At 47.4% G+C, this 20,194-nt stretch overlaps 1 protein-coding gene across 1 annotated transcript in view; it reads right to left on the reverse strand.

The window, feature by feature from the left end:
• LOC139570881 (protein sidekick-2-like) overlaps nt 1–20,194 on the reverse strand; it is a 524,727-nt gene that overhangs the window by 93,133 nt on the left and 411,400 nt on the right. The window lies entirely within an intron of this gene.

The raw sequence follows: 20,194 nt of genomic DNA on the forward strand, positions 1-20,194 counted from the left end.
GGACTCATCTGAAGGTAAACCGTTACGTAAACCGTTTTATATTTCCCGAGCTTTCTTATATCTCCTAGATATGGGACAGACACTTCAAAAACCTTATTCCTTCTGATGTGTTCTGTTCCCGCCAGTTGGAGACCATGTCAGGGTGCAGGGCAGAATGGAAAACAGATTGATGACGCGAACTTGGTGACCACCATCACTCATTACACAGGCCAGGGCATGGTCAGTTAGGCTGACCCATCATGTTGGCACACACGCACACGCACACACACGCACACACGCACACATGCACACACACACACACACACACACACACACACACACACACACACACACACACACACACACACACACACACACACACACACACACACACACGCAAACCTGACTAACTTTATACTGTCTTGTTTCCCTCCACAACAATGCACCGAGCGAGAACGAGAGATTTCACTCGTGCCAAACCCGACCCAACCAATTCATGAGAGGAGTGGTATGTGGCTCTGTGGCTCTGTCTGTAGTGGTACATTTTTCTGTGGGTCTCTCTGTAGTGATACGTTCCTCTGTGGGTCTCTCTGTAGTGGTATGTTCCTCTGTGGGTCTGTCTTTAGTATTACGTTCCTCTGTGGGTCTGTCTGTAGTGGTACGTTCCTCTGTGGCTCTGTCTGTAATGGTACATTCCTCTGTGGGTCTGTCTGTAGTGGTATGTTCCTCTGTGGGTCTGTCTGTAGTAGTATGTTCCTCTGTGGGTCTCTCTGTAGTGGTATGTTCCTCTGTGGGTCTGTCTGTAGTGGTATGTTCCTCTGTGGGTCTGTCTGTAGTGGTATGTTCCTCTGTGGGTCTCTCTGTAGTGGTATGTTCCTCTGTGGGTCTGTATGTAGTGGTATGTTCTTCTGTGGGTCTGTCTGTAGTGGTATGTTCCTCTGTGGGTCTGTCTGTAGTGGTATGTTCCTCTGTGGATCTGTCTGTAATGGTATGTTCCTCTCTGGGTCTCTCTGTAGTGGTACGTTCCTCTGTGGGTCTGTCTGTAGTGGTATGTTCTTCTGTGGGTCTGTCTGTAGTGGTATGTTCCTCTGTGGGTCTGTCTGTAGTGGTATGTTCCTCTGTGGGTCTCTCTGTAATGGTATGTTCCTCTGTGGGTCTGTATGTAGTGGTATGTTCTTCTGTGGGTCTGTCTGTAGTGATATGTTCCTCTGTGGGTCTGTCTGTAGTGGTACGTTCCTCTGTGGGTCTGTCTGTAGTGGTATGTTCCTCTGTGGGTCTCTCTGTAGTGGTACGTTCCTCTGTGGGTCTGTCTGTAGTGGTACGTTCCTCTGTGGGTCTCTCTGTAATGGTACATTCCTCTGTGGGTCTCTCTGTAGTGGTACGTTCCTCTGTGGGTCTCTCTGTAATGGTACATTCCTCCGTGGGTCTGTCTGTAATGGTACATTCCTCTGTGGGTCTGTCTGTAATGGTACAATCCTCTGTGGGTCTGTCTCTAGTGGTCTGTCTGTAATGGTACATTCCTCTGTGGGTCTGTCTCTAGTGGTCTGTCTGTAATGGTACATTCCTCTGTGGGTCTGTCTGTAGTGGTATGTTCCTCTGTGGGTCTGTCTGTAGTGGTACATTCCTCTGTGGGTCTGTCTGTAATGGTACATTCCTCTGTGGGTCTGTCTGTAATGGTACATTCCTCTGTGGGTCTGTCTCTAGTGGTATGTTCCTCTGTGGGTCTGTCTGTAGTGGTACATTCCTCTGTGGGTCTCTCTGTAGTGGTATGTTCCTCTGTGGGTCCGTCTGTAGTGGTATGTTCCTCTGTGGGTCTGTCTGTAATGGTACATTCCTCTGTGGGTCTGTCTCTAGTGGTCTGTCTGCCTGCTGTGGCTCTGCTGTGGATCAATGCATCCCGAGGCTTGACTCCAGCTGGGTGTCCTGCAGAACCCAGCAACAGCCCAATCACCAGAGGAGGCTGTAAACCATGTGATTGATGTCATTCCATCCATTATGTTCCAGCCATTACTCTGTGCTCCTCCTCCAAATTAAAGTGCCACCAGCCACCACTGACAATCCCACATCCATTTTTGCCAGACACACAAAGAGAGAGAGAGAGAGAGAGAGAGAGAGAGAGAGAGAGAGAGAGAGAGAGAGAGAGAGAGAGAGAGAGAGAGAGAGAGAGAGAGAGAGAGAGAGAGAGAGAGAGAGAGAGAGAGAGAGAGAGAGAGAGAGAGAGAGAGAGAGAGAGAGAGAGAGAGAGAGAGAGAGAGAGAGAGAGAGAGAGAGAGAGATTGTCAAATACTATGTGGCAAAATACAAACAGTCGGTCCATTGTTGTGTGGGATGTGTGAGGTTCTGTGCCTGCATAATGTTTGTGTTTCTCTGTTCCTGCATGTGCGTGCATGAGTATGTTTGATACTCTCCGAGGGTGGAGTTTTATGTGCTGTTGGGATCAGATTTATGACACTGTGTAACCATGGGAAATAGAGGGCAGGGGTGGGAATGTGTACGTGACATAACGCTCTGCTGTAGCCTTCTAGAATGCTCCCACCACACTTTCTAGTTCAGTCTTACGTAGCAACATTTGAAATTGTGTTTTTTTACAATGTATAAATGTAGAGAAAATGGTATATCATACACTGCAGTTGAGGAACAATGGGAAAGTAATTCTGCTTTGAAAGTTGATAAACTTGTAACCGCACTTTTGAGAAAATGATCCTTGAATGTTTCGGTACACCTACTGGAGAGCTCTTCATTGTCTACACCCATTCAGCATCGTTCACGCCCTCTTAAGCTTTAGCCCCACCCATGTTTTTAAGAATTCACATGTGAGGCCATGTGGTAAACACATGCTATATTAAATCAAATCTACGTTTATTGGTCACGTGTACAGGATGATTTATCGGTCCCGTGTGGCTCAGTTGGTAGAGCATGGCGCTTGCAACGCCAGGGTTGTGGGTTCATTCCCCATGGGGGGGACCAGGATGAATATGTATGAACTTTCCAATTTGTAAGTCGCTCTGGATAAGAGCGTCTGCTAAATGACGTAAATGTATCTTGCTCCTTTGCGCCCCAGTATCTCTACCTGCACATTCTACCATTCCAGTGTTTAATTGCTATTTTGTAATTGCTTCGCCACCATGGCCTATTTATTGCCTTACCTCCCTTATCCTACCTCATTTGCACATGCTGTATATAGACTTTTTTTCCTACTGTATTATTGATTGTATGTTTGTTTATTCCATGTGTAACTGTGTTGTTGTTTGTGTCGCACTGCTTTGCTTTATCTTGGCCAGGTCGCAGTTGTAAATGAGAACTTGTTCTCAACTGGCCTACCTGGTTAAATAAAGGTGAAATAAAAAAATATTTTAAAAATCCAGCCCATTCATTATCTCAGCCAATCATTGCTAGCGGGAAGGTTCCTAACTTTTTCCATGGCTAAACCAACCAGGCTCCTAATTTAACAATTGTATTCGTATTCATGGATGGAAAACCATTTTGTTATTAAGGCACATGAAAGTTCACATGTTCCAGAAGGCATTTCTTCCCCCCAAAAAAACACGTTTAGATTTTTTTTTAAATTAAAAGACATTCAAATGCCACTCGTGTGAAGTTGTGGCGTGCGACATACGCCTCATTTCCTGAAACAAGTCACAAATGGCACCCTATTCAGTATGTAGGGCAGGTCGAAAGTAGTGCACTACATTATTTATTGACTAGGTTGGGAATTAGGATCCACTACCTTACTCAATGGGTCTTGTGATGCCGTTTTGGAATGAGGTGGCATCGGCTGATAGGCTGATACATCTGCATTCCATCAATGGGTTGTCGCCATGCACACACAGCTAACAAACAAACACATGTATATGCCAAACCCAGGTCCATAGTTTAAAAGACCTCTTCTTCCTGACTTTAGGACTTCCTAGTTTCCAACACAGACATACCTTCAGTCAGCCTATACCATGGTCTGGTCTGGTTTGCCCTGATCTGACCTGATTCTTGTCTGGTCTGCCCTGAGCTTGTCTGGTCTGCCATGAGCTTGTCTGGTCTGCCCTGAGCTTGTCTGGTCTGCCCTGAGCTTGTCTGGTCTGGTCAAGTCCTGAGGGACATGCTGATAACATATTGGTGATGTCAGGAGAGGAGCGTTGCAGAGGGCCAGAGTCCCCCAGCTCAACTTCAGACACTGTTAACTTCCTGGGGTTATTTGTCACTAAACAGGTCATGGGTCTTAATATTTACTGCAGGACATGAAGGAAGGGGGTGGTGGTGGAGAGAGTGTGTGTGTGTGTGTGTGGGGGGGGGGGGGGGGGGGGTTGCAGTGTGTGTGTGTGTGTGTGTGTGTGTGTGTGTGTGTGTGTGTGTGTGTGTGTGTGTGTGTGTAAATCTGAGGTGAATAACTCTCCCCCCTCTCTCTGCTGCAGCAGTAGTAACAGTCAATAGCCCAGGCCAGATGACTGACAGTTGAATGGAACATTAGGAGACTTCAGAGCTCCTACTCCAGGGGACAGAACCGCCCGCCTCTCTTCTCTTCTTAGATTTGTTGCTTTTTATTCTTTTTTCATCCCAGGCGTCTGTCCTCCCGGAACAAACCCTTTAGATGTTGCTGAACTATAGAGAGGTAGGGGAAGCTGGGGGTATTCAGACCTGATTTCATCACGCCCATAAATCTCCTACATATCAAAGCCTGTCTTACGCCTTAACCCCTCCTTCCCTCCCCTCCTCCTCCACTCCTCCGCCCCTTCACTCCTCCTTTGTCTTGGTAATACCCATTAGGGTGCAGCTGACTGGCCACTTTGATGGGTCTGCGGGAGTCAGGACGGGAGCGCTGAGGAGCTGCAGATGTAGAACCCCACGGAACCCGGAGGGACCTTTGAACCCTGGAGTTAAAACCAACACTAGCATCCTGTACACACACACACACACACACACACACACACACACACACACACACACACACACACACACACACACACACACACACACACACACACACACACACACACACACACACACACACACACACACACACACACAGCCGACGACCCCCAAAACGCACAGGAATGGAGTTAAATCTGCCACTAGCATCCTGCCTGCCGCATGCAGACCCCCAGAACCCACCGAAACTCACAGGATGTCACCACTTCTCAGCTTCCTGTTACAGACAAGATATAGAGATATATAGGTGTTGTAGAGGATGACAGATGATAGGAGAGGGAGAAAGGAATGCTCTCCTCCTCCCCCCTCCCCTCCTCTCCTAACTCTCCCCTCTACTCCTCCTCTCCTCTCCTCTCCCTTCCTCTCCCCTTTCCTCCTCTCCTAACTCTCCCCTCTCCTCCTCCTCTCCTCTCCCCTCTTCTCCCTTCCTCTCCCCTCTCCTCCTCTCCTAACTCTCCCCTCTCCTCCTCCTCCTCCTCTCCTCTCCTCTCCCCTCTTCTCCCTTCCTCTCCCCTCTCCTCCTCTCCTAACTCTCTCCTCCTCTCCTCTCCCCTCTTCTCCCTTCCTCTCCCATCTCCTCCTCTCCTAACTCTCCCCTCCTCTCCTTTCCCCCCTTCCTCTCCCCTCTCCTCCTCCTCTCCTCTCCTCCCCTCTCTCAGGTCAGTGGGTTGTTATCTGATAGTCACTAAGAGATAGAGAAGAAGAGAGGGAGATATAAACAGAATGGAAATAGGGACAATTCGTTTTATGACTGCTTTCTGTTTTCATATATGCAGGCATGCATTCTCTATCTCACGCACACTCACACTCACACAAACAGTAGTTGGCAAGGATAGGAATGCATGAGCACAAAATCAAATCAAATCAAATTTTATTTGTCACATACACATGGTTAGGAGATGTTAATGCGAGTGTAGCGAAATGCTTGTGCTTCTAGTTCCGACAATGCAGTAATAACCAACGAGTAATCTAACCTAACAATTCCATAACTACTACCTTATACACACAAGTGATAGGAATGCATGAGCATAAAAAAGGCAACAACAAAGAAAGGCATTGTCGATGTACCGATTCCATGGGACATGGTTTATGAACTGATGCACGAAACAACGCTGGATTCAAAACGTACAGTTTCTCAATTTAAATGATTATACAAAATTCTTGCAACCAATAGAATGTTATATATATATATATATATATATATATATATATATATATATATATATATATATATATATATATATATGGGGGACACAACCATCCCAGCTCTGCAGATTTTGCTGCAAAGAGACAGAATAATTGGATCATTTGTTTTGGTGCTGTCCATATGTAGCTTGTTTTTGGTCACAGGTTCAGAAATGGCTGAAGAATTGCAACATTTACCTGGAGCTACATTTACCTGGAGCTACATTTACCTGGAGCTACATTTACCTGGAGCTACATTTACCTGGAGCTACATTTACCTGGAGCTACATTTACCTGGAGCTAGATTTACCTGGAACTAACTCTGCAAATAGCACTGTTGGGTGATTTAAAAAGTCATAGTCAATCGATGATTAATATAATAATACTCATATCAAACATGTTTGTCGTTAATTTACAATATGTATAATCTATGAGAATTGGAAAGGTTCAGAACTTGTGTGAAACATTACAGCACATTTGAAAATTTTATGGCAAAACTGGAGAGTGTTCAGATATAGATGGGAGGGGTTGAGTGGAGCTGAAGGATGGGACTAAATGTCACGGCCGTCGTCGGAAGGAGACCAAGGTGCAGCGTGATGAGCGGACATTTTCTTTTATTTAGAATGTCGCCAACAAAACAAGAAACAAAGAAACGACCGTGAAGCTTACAAGGGCTTTAGTGCCACTAACAAAGTCAACTACCCACAAACACCAAAGGAAAAAAGGCTGCCTAAGTATAAAAATGTATACATTATGTATGAGTAGAAGCCTAAGTGTTGTTGTCCATTAGTTTTCCCCAATTAGGGGAGGGATGGTAGGGTTAGGGGAAAATAATATATATATATTATAATTATTTTCTATATATACATTACTCAGGGCCGTATAGTTTCTGAGTCCTCTCTGGGGTTTATTTGACATGTAGAATAGAGCAAGGCAGAGAGGAGATAAAGTTTCCTTTCACACTCAGTCTGTCTGTCACCACGAGTGATGAAGTGATATGAACACCCTCAGCAGTCCTCAGTCAACAGGATTTTATCAATCACAAAGCCTAGTAAAGCTCCCCAGCCTCACCACACATCAAAGACAACTGTAGTCTCGCTCACTGTGGCTAGAGCACAATAAGTAACGTTTAGTCACAGCAGTGGTAAAGGTTGAGTCTGTGAGTCTGTCAAGGTTCAAACTCCTAAAAAATGTTGATCTTAAAACAATGAAGCTGTGTTTATAATGCAGTCCATCCAACGTGGTCCTAGGTCCTAAATGACACCATATTCCCTATGTAGTACACTACTTTTGACCAGAGCCCTGGGAAAGTAGTGCACTACTTTTGACCAGAGCCCTGGGAAAGTAGTGCACTACTTTTGACCAGAGCCCTGGGAAAGTAGTGCACTACAAAGTAAAAAGGCTGCCATTTGGGATGGGGATCTGCAGTGTATCAGGAAGCAGAGGTGCATCGTCGTTACGGTAACCTGATCGTATAAAAGAGGAAGCAACATGTTCATTAATTATTCAGTACCAGGAGCGACTCCAGGGTGAATATTTTCTTGTCTTTCCCACTCAGTCGCTCCAGACGAGCTTCTGCAACAGTTGTTCCATGCCTCTGTATCCAGAGCTTAACTGGAGCGAATGAGCGGGAAAGAAAATGAAATAACATTTTCCACCCATGTTTTTCACTTAAAAAAGAACAATATATCCTCTAACACACAGTAAAGCAGAGAAGGAACGTGAAAATCCTCTGTGTCCTTCTGTAACCTCTCGTCACCATGGGGGCTAACAAGGGTTTCTATACTGGTGTGTTCAGGTCCCTCTCTCTAATCGTCACCATGGGGGCTAACAAGGGTTTCTATACTGGTGTGTTCAGGTCCCTCTCTCTAATCGTCACCATGAGGGCTAACAAGGGTTTCTATACTGGTGTGTTCAGGTCCCTCTCTCTAATCGTCACCATGAGGGCTAACAAGGGTTTCTATACTGGTGTGTTCAGGTTGATGAGGCGGGCTTCTTCTCCTCTGTGTCGCTCTCTTCCTTTCCTCCTCCAATGCTTCCCTCTTCTTCTCTTCCTTTCCTCCTCCAGTGCTTCCCTCTTCTTCTCTTCCTTTCCTCCTCCAGTGCTTCCCTCTTCTTCTCTTCCTTTCCTCCTCCAGTGCTTCCCTCTTCTTCACTTCCTTCTCCTCCAGTGCTTCCCTCTTCTTCTCTTCCTTTCCTCCTCCAGTGCTTCCCTCTTCTTCTCTTCCTTTCCTCCTCCAGTGCTTCCCTCTTCTTCACTTCCTTCTCCTCCAGTGCTTCCCTCTTCTTCTCTTCCTTTCCTCCTCCAGTGCTTCCCTCTTCTTCTCTTCCTTTCCTCCTCCAGTGCTTCCCTCTTCTTCACTTCCTTCTCCTCCAGTGCTTCCCTCTTCTCCTCCTCCTCCTCCAGTGCTTCCCTCTTCTCCTCCTCCTCCTCCTCCTCCTCCAGTGCTTCCCTCTTCCTTTCCTCCTCCAGTGCTTCCCTCTTCTCTTCCTTTCCTCCTCCAGTGCTTCCCTCTTCCTTTCCTCCTCCAGTGCTTCCCTCTTCTTCACTTCCTCCTCCAGTGCTTCCCTCTTCTTCACTTCCTTCTCCTCCAGTGCTTCCCTCTTCTCCTCCTCTTCCTCCAGTGCTTCCCTCTTCTTCACTTCCTTCTCCTCCAGTGCTTCCCTCTTCTTCACTTCCTTCTCCTCCAGTGCTTCCCTCTTCTTCACTTCCTTCTCCTCCAGTGCTTCCCTCTTCTTCACTTCCTTCTCCTCCAGTGCTTCCCTCTTCTTCACTTCCTTCTCCTCCAGTGCTTCCCTCTTCTTCACTTCCTTCTCCTCCAGTGCTTCCCTCTTCTTCACTTCCTTTCCTCCTCCAGTGCTTCCCTCTTCTTCACTTCCTTTCCTCCTCCAGTGCTTCCCTCTTCTTCACTTCCTTCTCCTCCAGTGCTTCCCTCTTCTTCACTTCCTTCTCCTCCAGTGCTTCCCTCTTCTTCACTTCCTTCTCCTCCAGTGCTTCCCTCTTCTTCTCTTCCTTTCCTCCTCCAGTGCTTCCCTCTTCTTCACTTCCTTCTCCTCCAGTGCTTCCCTCTTATCCTCTTCCTCCAGTGATTCCCTCTTCTCCTCTTCCCCCTCCTCCTCCAGTGCTTCCCTCTTCTTCTCCTCCTCCTCCTCCTCCAGTGCTTCCCTCTTATCCTCTTCCTCCAGTGCTTCCCTCTTATCCTCTTCCTCCAGTGATTCCCTCTTCTCCTCTTCCTCCTCCTGCTCCAGTGTTTCCCTCTTCCTCCTCCTGCTCTAGTGTTTCCCTCTCCTCCTCCTCCTCCTCCTCCTCCTCCTCCTCCTCCTCCTGCTCTAGTGTTTCCCTCTCCTCCTCTCCTCCAGTGTCTCTCTCCACCTGTGAGAGATCGCGGTTCAGATCCCACCTGTGAGAGATCGCGGTTCAGATCCCACCTGTGGGAGACCGTGGATCAGATCCCACCAGTGACATCCACATTGTTTGTACAGCACATTCTCATGACAATATAGCAGTACTGTTATCTCTGGCTCAGCACTCAGTCCCCATTGAGAGGAGCCAGGACGGGTGGTTCCCAGGACGCATCAGTCAGACTGTCACTTAGAGAGGGGTTAGAGAGGGTACACAGGGTCAGGAGGTCAGTGAGGAAGGACTGGTGTCTTCAGGTAATGGGGGGAGATTTGATTGACTCTATTTCTCAAAGGGTTTACCACACACACACACACAAACGCACGCACGCACGCACGCACGCACGCACGCGCACGCACACACACACACACACACACACACAGACACACACACACACACACACACACACACACACACACACACACACACACACACACACACACACACACACTGGGCTGATCTGATATCCATCTACTGGCTGATTAAATGAAGGATGACTGTTGTGGGCCAATGAGGGGTCAGACAGTGGACACACATAGACAGTGGCCATGTTATTTCAACCTCGTTGACCCTGTCTGTAGTGGCCTCAGACTCCTTCATGATGGGGCTGATTGGTTGGTCCGTAGCAGACATGGGTTCAATTAGTACTGGTTTACATTTATACACTTATCTGTGCTTGATTGAGCTTGCCGGGCTCAAAGGAACCAAGGGAATAGTCCCAAAAGTGCATTGGAATAGTCCCAGCAGTCCAGACTGGATCAATCAAACAACCAACTCAAACGATTTGAAATAAATTAGATACTATTTGAACCCATGTCTGGTTGGAGGTGCTGGGGAGAATTCTACTGGGAGTGGATGGCTAACTAGCTTTGCTTCTTTTTCCCGGCTGGACTGAACTGGTTTAATTACTGAATGATCTAAGGGATCTTCTCTCTCTCTCTGTCTCTCTCTGTCTCTCTCTGTCTCTCTCTGTCTCTCTCTGTCTCTCTCTCTCTCTCTCTCTCTCTCTCTCTCTCTCTCTCTCTCTCTCTCTCTCTCTCTCTCTCTCTCTCTCTCTCTCTCTCTCTCTCTTTCTTTCTCTCTCTGACTGGCTTCTTCCTCCATGGCAGTATATCAAACTACACATGTCTTATACAGGGTCGGGCCAATTCAATTTTTTTTAAATTTAACCTGTATTTAAATAGTCAGTTAAGACGACATTTTTATTTACAATGACATCCTACCCCGGCAGAACCCTAGCGACACTTGGCCTAATGTGCACCACTCTATGGGACTGACAATTACGGTCGGTAGTGATACAGCTTGTAATCAAACCAGGGTCTGTAGTGACACCTCTAGCACTGAGATGCAGTGGCTCTGACCGCTGCGCCACATCCTACATCTGTAGATCCTACATCCATTCAGGAAGTAAACTGAAATTCATATTCAATAATTGGAAGAAAATAAAACATATATTTTCAATGATTTCTCAATAAACTTAAAAGCAAATGCTATTTATTTCAAATGTTTTTCCACTTTTAAAATGTAAATTTTAATCACATACTGAATTGACAGCCTTCAATTCGAATTGACCCCAATCCTGGTTTGATAAGATCTGATCTGAGAAAGAGAGTGTGCAGACAGAGTTAATGGGTTCTCCTCTGCGTCAGTAAAGCTAATATTGACACTGACTTCACCGATGACCACTCCTAATGATAGTGATCCATGTGTGACCCTTCTACAGCCCCTCACACCAGACCTGGGTTAAAATAGCATCTGTTTACTTCAGAATACTTTAGTGTTTGGTTACTCCTGCCAGTAGTGTCAGGGAGGGACAGGGTTTGCTCTCTCAGTTCCATTGCACCAGACAAGCACAATCAAGGAAAGGTAAAGTATTTGAAGGAGTATAAATCCGATTTCAACCCATGGGTTTGGAATCCCAGCTCTCAGGGAACACCACGGTGTCCCAGAGCTTTTCTGAGGAAACACAGACACATTATGATGTAACATCCATGTCACCAATGATGATGCCATCTCATTAACCATTAGCTAGTCTGAGACATGGCTGTAGACTCATACGGATGTAGTATCTGAATTTGAGCCAGTTTGCAGCAGGAAAATAATCCTGCAGCGTCATAATATGCTAATTATTTTGTGAATTAGAATTAACATATATTTTTTTGTAGGGGTTGATAAGTGTTTTGTTATGGCAAATCAAGTCTGACATTTTTAAGTGGAAATTACAAAGCCTTTTTAAACCTCAAATACACTACAAGTTTGCATTTCCTGCTGTGGTGGACCTTTCTCAGCAACAAAAGAGTGATCAAACTAAGATCCTACATCTGTAGACTCATCTAAAGGTAAGTCTGGCTGTTACCCTGAGACATGACTGTAGACTCCTATAGTAGTGTAGAATACAGTAGAATATAGTAGAGTACAGCACAGTAGAATATAGTAGAGTACAGTACAGCACAGTAGAATATAGTAGAGTACAGAACAGTAGATTATAGTAGAATAGAGTACAGTAGAATATAGTAGAGTACAGTACAGCACAGTAGAATATAGTAGAGTACAGTACAGCACAGTAGAATATAGTAGAGTAGAGTACAGAACAGAACAGTAGATTATAGTAGAATAGAGCACAGTAGAATATAGTAGAGTACAGTACAGTACAGCATAGTAGAATATAGTAGAGTACAGTACAGTAGAATATAGTACAGTACAGCATAGTAGAGTAGTATACAGTACAGCAGAGTAGAGTAGGGGACTGAACTGGTTTAATTACTGAATGATCTAAGGGATCTTCTCACTCTCTGTCTCTGTCTGTCTCTGTCTCTCTCTCTCTCTCTCTCTCTCTCTCTCTCTCTCTCTCTCTGTCTCTGTCTCTGTCTCTGTCTCTGTCTCTGTCTCTGTCTCTCTCTCTGTCTCTGTCTCTCTCTCTCTCTCTGTCCGTCTAATGTGCTGTAGGATCTGTTTTGTGGTGGATATCTCTCTCACTCTAATCTCATTACCCATTATTCCCTGGGCTGTTCAGGCCTGATCAAGCCCTGGAGGCACAGAGCTCTATCATTGGCTGTCTGTCTTTGTCCATGTAGAAGTTTGTGTGAGTGTTTGTGTGTGTGAGTGTGCTTGTGCGCCTGTGTCTGTGTGTGTCTGTGTGTGTGTGTGTGTGTGTGTGTGTGTGTGTGTGTGTGTGTGTGTGTGTGTGTGTGTGTGTGTGTGTGTGTGTGTGTGTGTGTGTGTGTGTGTGTGTGTGTGTGTGTGTGTGTGTGCGTGCGCCTGTGTCCGCGTGTGTGTGTGTGTGTGTGTGTGTGTGTCCATGTATGACTGTTTGAAGTGTAAGAGAGGGGGAGAGGATAAATTACCACGTTAGTTTAGTAGGACAAGGGATCTACATGGTTGGAGAGACACAGCAACACCATCCCATGGTAGGACAAGGGAGCTCTACGTGGTTGGAGAGACACAGCAACACCATCCCATGGTAGGACAAGGGAGCTCTATGTGGTTGAAGAGACACAGCAACACTATCCCATGGCAGGACAAGGGAGCTCTATGTGGTTGGAGAGACACATCAACACTATCCCGTGGTAGGACAAGAGGGCTCTACGTGGTTGGAGAGACACAGTAAAACCCCCCATGGTAGGACAAGGGAGCTCTACGTGGTTGAAGAGACACAGAAACACTATCCCATGGTAGGACAAGAGGGCTCTACGTGGTTGGAGAGACACAGCAACACCATCCCATGGTAGGACAAGGGAGCTCTACGTGGTTGAAGAGACACAGCAACACTATCCCATGGTAGGACAAGGGAGCTCTACGTGGTTGAAGAGACACAGCAACACTATCCCATGGTAGGACAAGGGAGCTCTATGTGGTTGGAGAGACACATCAACACTATCCCATGGTAGGACAAGGGAGCTCTACGTGGTTGGAGAGACACAGCAACACTATCCCATGGTAGGACAAGGGAGGTCTACGTGGTTGGAGAGACACAGCAACACTATCCCATGGTAGGACAAGGGAGCTCTACGTGGTTGGAGAGACACAGCAACACTATCCCATGGTAGGACAAGGGAGCTCTACGTGGTTGGAGAGACACAGCAACACCATCCCATGGTAGGACAAGGGAGCTCTACGTGGTTGGACAGACACAGCAACACCATCCCATGGTAGGACAAGGGAGCTCTACGTGGTTGAAGAGACACAGCAACACTATCCCATGGTAGGACAAGGGAGCTCTACGTGGTTGAAGAGACACAGCAACACTATCCCATGGTAGGACAAGGGAGCTCTATGTGGTTGGAGAGACACATCAACACTATCCCATGGTAGGACAAGGGAGCTCTACGTGGTTGGAGAGACACAGCAACACCATCCCATGGTAGGACAAGGGAGCTCTACGTGGTTGGACAGACACAGCAACACCATCCCATGGTAGGACAAGGGAGCTCTACGTGGTTGGAGAGACACAGCAACACTATCCCATGGTAGGACAAGGGAGCTCTACGTGGTTGGAGAGACACATCAACACCATCCCATGGTAGGACAAGGGAGCTCTACGTGGTTGGAGAGACACATCAACACTATCCCATGGTAGGACAAGGGAGCTCTACGTGGTTGGAGAGACACATCAACACTATCCCATGGTAGGACAAGGGAGCTCTACGTGGTTGGAGAGACACAGCAACACTATCCCATGGTAGGACAAGGGAGCTCTACGTGGTTGGAGAGACACAGCAACACCATCCCATGGTAGGACAAGGGAGCTCTACGTGGTTGGACAGACACAGCAACACCATCCCATGGTAGGACAAGGGAGCTCTACATGGTTGGAGAGCCACAGCACCACCATCCCATGGTAGGACAAGGGAGCTCTACGTGGTTGGAGAGACACAGCAACACTATCCCATGGTAGGACAAGGGAGCTCTATGTGGTTGGAGAGACACAGCAACACCATCCCATGGTAGGACAAGGGATTATTTAGCAGGATAATAACGGTCTGGGCCTTTGAATGATCTTATTTTTTTTATATTTAATTTAACCTTTATTTAACTAGGAAAGTCAGTTATGAACCAATTCTTATTTACAATGACTGCCTACCCCGGCCAAACCCAGATGAGTTTGGGCCAATTGCGCACTGCCCAATGGGACTCCCAATCACGGCCAGATGTGATACAGCCTGGATTCAAACCAGGGACTGTAGTGACACCTCTTGCACTGAGCTGCAGGGCCTTAGACCGCTGCGCCACTCGGGAGACCCAGTTATTCTCCCAGTTGAGTTACTGTTTCATGATGACGACGAGATAATACGTCTGTTTATGATGCAGATTGAAATGAAATACAGATTAATATCATGTTGTGAAAATGAGGAAGACTGAGGGACAGGACTATATCAGTGGGAAGGCATCACATATTCTGACTGATCCGTTTTCAAACATGATCATGTTTAGACTGTAAATCTTCCATAGTCCTGAAAACATTGCATCATACTAGATATGTTCAGCCCAATTCCCAAGACGCATGTTGTGTCTACTGGAGCCAAACCTTTCTGCTGAAGTCCTGGAGCGATATGCTGCAATACCTCCACAACAGTTAGCACATCAGTCCTCTGCAGTGAAGCAGCTGTCACATTAACAGTTAGTGAAGACACAGCCAGTTGACAGCAGATCCTGGAAGTGTCAGTCTCCAATTTAAGGATGCCCCCTGGGGCCATGGAACCAAACAAGACTCAGGAAGAGGAGGGATGCCCCCTGGGGCCATGGAACCAAACAAGACTCAGGAGGAGGAGGGATGCCCTCAGGGGCCATGGAACCAAACAAGACTCAGGAGGAGGAGGGATGCCCTCAGGGGCCATGGAACCAAACAAGACTCAGAGGGGGAGGGATGCCCACAGGGGCCATGGAACCAAACAAGACTCAGGAAGAGGAGGGATGCCCTCAGGGGCCATGGAACCAAACAATACTCAGAGGAGGAGGGATGCCCTCAGGGGCCATGGAACCAAACAAGACTCAGGAGGAGGAGGGATGCCCTCAGGGGCCATGGAACCAAACAAGACTCAGGAGGAGGAGGGATGCCCTCAGGGGCCATGGAACCAAACAAGACTCAGGAAGAGGAGGGATGCCCTCAGGGGCCATGGAACCAAACAATACTCAGAGGAGGAGGGATGCCCTCAGGGGCCATGGAACCAAACAAGACTCAGGAGGAGGAGGGATGCCCTCAGGGGCCATGGAACCAAACAAGATTCAGAGGAGGAGGGATGCCCTCAGGGGCCATGGAACCAAACAAGACTCAGGAAGAGGAGGGATGCCCTCAGGGGCCATGGAACCAAACAAGACTCAGGAGGAGGAGGGATGCCCTCTTGGGCCATGGCACCAAACAAGACTCAGAGGAGGAGGGATGCCTTCAGGGGCCCTGGAAGCAAACAAGACTCAGGAGGAGGGATGCCCTCAGGGGCCATGGAACCAAACAAGACTCAGAGGAGGAGGGATGCCCTCAGGGGCCATGGAACCAAACAAGACTTAGAGGAGGAGGGATGCCTCAGGGGTCATGGAACCAAACAAGACTCAGAGGAGGAGGGATGCCCTCAGGGGCCATGGAACCAAACAAGACTCAGAGGAGGAGGGATGCCCTCAGGGGCCATGGAACCAAACAAGACTCAGGAGGAGGAGGGATGCCCCCTGGGGCCATGGAACCAAACAAGACTCAGGAGGAGGAGGGATGCACTCTTGGGCCATGGAACCAAACAAGACTCAGAGGAGGAGGGATACCCTCAGGGGCCATGGAACCAAACAAGACTCAGGAGGAGGAGGGATGCCCTCAGGGGCCATGGAACCAAACAAGACTCAGGAGGAGGAGGGATGCCCTCAGGGGCCATGGAACCAAACAAGACTTAGAGGAGGAGGGATGCCCCCTGGGGCCATGGTACCAAACAAGACTCAGGAGGAGGAGGGATGCCTTCAGGGGCCATGGAAGCAAACAAGACTCAGGAGGAGGAGGGATGCCTCCTGAGGCCAAGACTCAGGAGGCGGTGTGGAGTGTGTGTTTTGGAAAACTCAGCAGGGATGGTGGGTGAGTTCTAGTGGTTAACCAGGAAAACACTTTGAAACTTAGTCACCGTTCATTTCTTCAACAAAACATTCCTCTCACACTACTACACTACTGACGTAGCAACCAAAACACACACACACACACACACACACACACACACACACACACACACACACACACACACACACACACACACACACACACACACACACACACACACACACACACACACACACACACACACACACACACACACACACACACACACACACACACACACACACACAGTGGGCATGCACCTCCCCACCACTACCACCTGTCATGCCCACGGCTACTGAAATAATCACCTTGTGTATGTCTGTGCTTGACAAACAGTTTCTGTCTGTTCTTCATGTGGCAACTCAATCTCTGTCTCATTTTCTCTCTCTCTCTCTCCCCCCCTCTCTCTCTAGCTGTCTCTTTCTGCATCTCTCTCTCTCTCTCTCTCTCTCTGTGTGTGTGTGTCTCTACAAAGCAGACACTAGTCTATTTTATAAACAGAGAGGAAGATGATTCAAAAGAGGGAGGAAAGAAAGAAGAGAAAAGAAAGTCATGCTAATTTGAGGAAGAAGTCTGCTGGTGGTGAACCAGTGAGATAAGAGTGAACCAGAGAGATAAGAGTGAACCAGAGAGATAAGAGTGAACCAGAGAGATAAGAGTGAACCAGAGAGATAAGAGTGAACCAGAGAGATAAGAGTGAACCAGAGAGATAAGAGTGAACCAGAGAGATAAGAGTGAACCAGAGAGATAAGAGTGAACCAGAGAGATAAGAGTGAACCATAGAGATAAGAGTGAACCAGAGAGATAAGAGTGAACCAGAGAGATAAGAGTGAACCAGAGAGATAAGAGTGAACCAGAGAGATAAGAGTGAACCAGAGAGATAAGAGTGAACCAGAGAGATAAGAGTGAACCAGAGAGATAAGAGTGAACCTGTGAGATAAGAGTGAACCAGTGAGATAAGAGTGAACCAGTGAGATAAGAGTGAACCAGAGAGATAAGAGTGAACCAGTGAGATAAGAGTGAACCAGTGAGATAAGAGTGAACCAGTGAGATAAGAGTGAACCAGTGAGATAAGAGTGAACCAGTGAGATAAGAGTGAACCAGTGAGATAAGAGTGAACCAGAGAGATAAGAGTGAACCAGAGAGATAAGAGTGAACCAGAGATAAGAGTGAACCAGATATAAGAGTGAACCAGAGAGAGAAGAGTGAACCAGAGAGAGAAGAGTGAACCAGAGAGAGAAGAGTGAACCAGAGAGAGAAGAGTGAACCAGAGAGATAAGAGTGAACCAGAGAGATAAGAGTGAAGCAGAGAGATAAGAGTGAAGCAGAGAGATAAGAGTGAAGCAGAGAGATAAGAGTGAAGCAGAGAGATAAGAGTGAACCAGAGAGATAAGAGTGAACCAGTGAGATAAGAATGAACCAGTGAGATAAGAATGAACCAGAGAGAGAAGAGTGAACCAGAGAGATAAGAGTGAAGCAGCGAGATAAGAGTGAAGCAGCGAGATAAGAGTGAAGCAGCGAGATAAGAGTGAAGCAGCGAGATAAGAGTGAACCAGAGAGATAAGAGTGAACCAGAGAGATAAGAGTGAACCAGTGAGATAAGAGTGAACCAGAGAGATAAGAGTAAAGCAGAGAGATAAGAGTGAAGCAGAGAGATACAAGTGAAGCAGAGAGATACAAGTGAACCAGTGAGATAAGAGTGAAGCAGTGAGATAAGAGTGAAGCAGTGAGATAAGAGTGAAGCAGAGAGATACGAGTGAACCAGTGAGATAAGAGTGAACCAGAGAGATATGAGTGAAGCAGCGAGATAAGAGTGAAGCAGCGAGATAAGAGTGAAGCAGCGAGATAAGAGTGAAGCAGCGAGATAAGAGTGAAGCAGAGAGATAAGAGTGAACCAGAGAGATAAAAGTGAACCAGAGAGATAAGAGTGAACCAGTGAGATAAGAGTGAACCAGTGAGATAAGAGTGAACCAGAGATAAGAGTGAACCAGAGAGATAAGAGTGAACCAGAGAGATAAGAGTGAAGCAGAGAGATAAGAGTGAAGCAGTGAGATAAGAGTGAACCAGTGAGATAAGAGTGAACCAGAGGTGAGCCCTTCTATCCCCCTCCACTCCGCTCTACCCCTCTCTACTCCCTCTCCTTTCCTCTCTACCCCCCTTACAACTCTCTACCCCTCTCTAATCCCTCTCCTTTCCTCTCTACTCCTCTCTACTCCTCTCCTTTCCTCTCTACTCCTCTCCACTCCTATCTCTACTCCTCTCTACTCCTCTCTACTCCTCTTCACTCCTCTCTACTCCTATCTACTCCTCTCTACTCCTCTTCACTCCTCTCTACTCCTATCTACTCCTCTCTACTCCTCGCTACTCCTCTCTACTCCTATCTACTCCTCTCCACTCCTCTTCACTCCTCTCTACTCCTCTCTACTCCTCTCTACTCCTCTTCACTCCTCTCTACTCCTATCTACTACTCTCCACTCCACTCCTCTCCACTCATCTCTACTCCTCTCCACTCCGCTCTACTCCTCTCTACTCCCCTCTACTCCTCTCCTCTCTACTCCTCTCTACTCCTCTCCTCTCCACGTTGCTCCTCTCTTCTCCACTCCTCTCTTCTCCCCTCTATTCCTCTCTTCTCCCCTCTACTCCTCTCTACTCCTTCCTCTCTACTCCTCTCTACTCCTCTCCACTCTGCTCCTCTCCTCTCCACTCTTCTCTAATCCCCTCTACTCCTCTCTACTCCTCTCCTCTCTACTCTACTCCTCTCATCTCTACTCCTCTCATCTCTACTCCTCTCTACTCCTCTCATCTCGACTCCTCTCCTCTCCAGTCTACTCCTCTCTACTCTCTCTACTCCGCTCTACTCCTCTCCTCTTCTCTCTTCTCCCCTCTACTCCTCTCCACTCCTCTCTTCTCCTCTCTACTCCTCTCTACTCCTCTCTACTCCTCTCCTCTCCACTTTGCTCCTCTTCACTCCTCTCTTCTCCTCTCTACTCCTCTCCACTCCTCTCTTCTCCCCTCTACTCCTCTCTACTCCTCTCTACTCCTCTCCTCTCTACTCCTCTCCTCTCCACTCTGCTCCTCTCCACTCCTCTCTACTCCCCTCTTCTCCTCTCCACTCCTCTCTACACCTCTCCTCTCTACTCCTCTCCACTCCTCTCTCTACTCCTCTCTACTCCTCTCTACTCCACTCTACTACTCTCTACTCTACTCCTCTCCTCTCTACTCCTCTCCACTCCTCTCTCTGCTCCTCTCCCACTCCTCTCTACTACTCTCTCTGCTCCCCCCTACTCCTCTCTACTCCTCTCTACTCCTCTCTACTCCCATGACTGACAGACTGACCGGCAGCTTTAAAGAGGGAGAATAAGACGTATCAGACACACTGATCCCTGGTCAAAAAGAATGGAGGAGATCCTACCTCTCTCTCTCCCTTTCTCCCCTCCCTCCTACCTCTCTCTCTCTCTCCCTCTCTCCCCTCCCTCCTACCTCTCTCTCTCTCTCTCTCTCTCTCTTTCTTTCTCTCTCTCTCTCTCTCTCTCTCTCTCTCTCTATCTTTCTCTCTTTCTCTCTCACTCTCTCTATCTCTCTCTCTCTATTTCTCTCTCCCTCTCTTTCTATCTCTCTCTTTCTCTCTCTCTCTCTCTCTCTCT

This window comes from Salvelinus alpinus, chromosome 1, assembly GCF_045679555.1.
Source record: "Salvelinus alpinus chromosome 1, SLU_Salpinus.1, whole genome shotgun sequence".
NCBI classification, from domain to species: domain Eukaryota; kingdom Metazoa; phylum Chordata; class Actinopteri; order Salmoniformes; family Salmonidae; genus Salvelinus; species Salvelinus alpinus.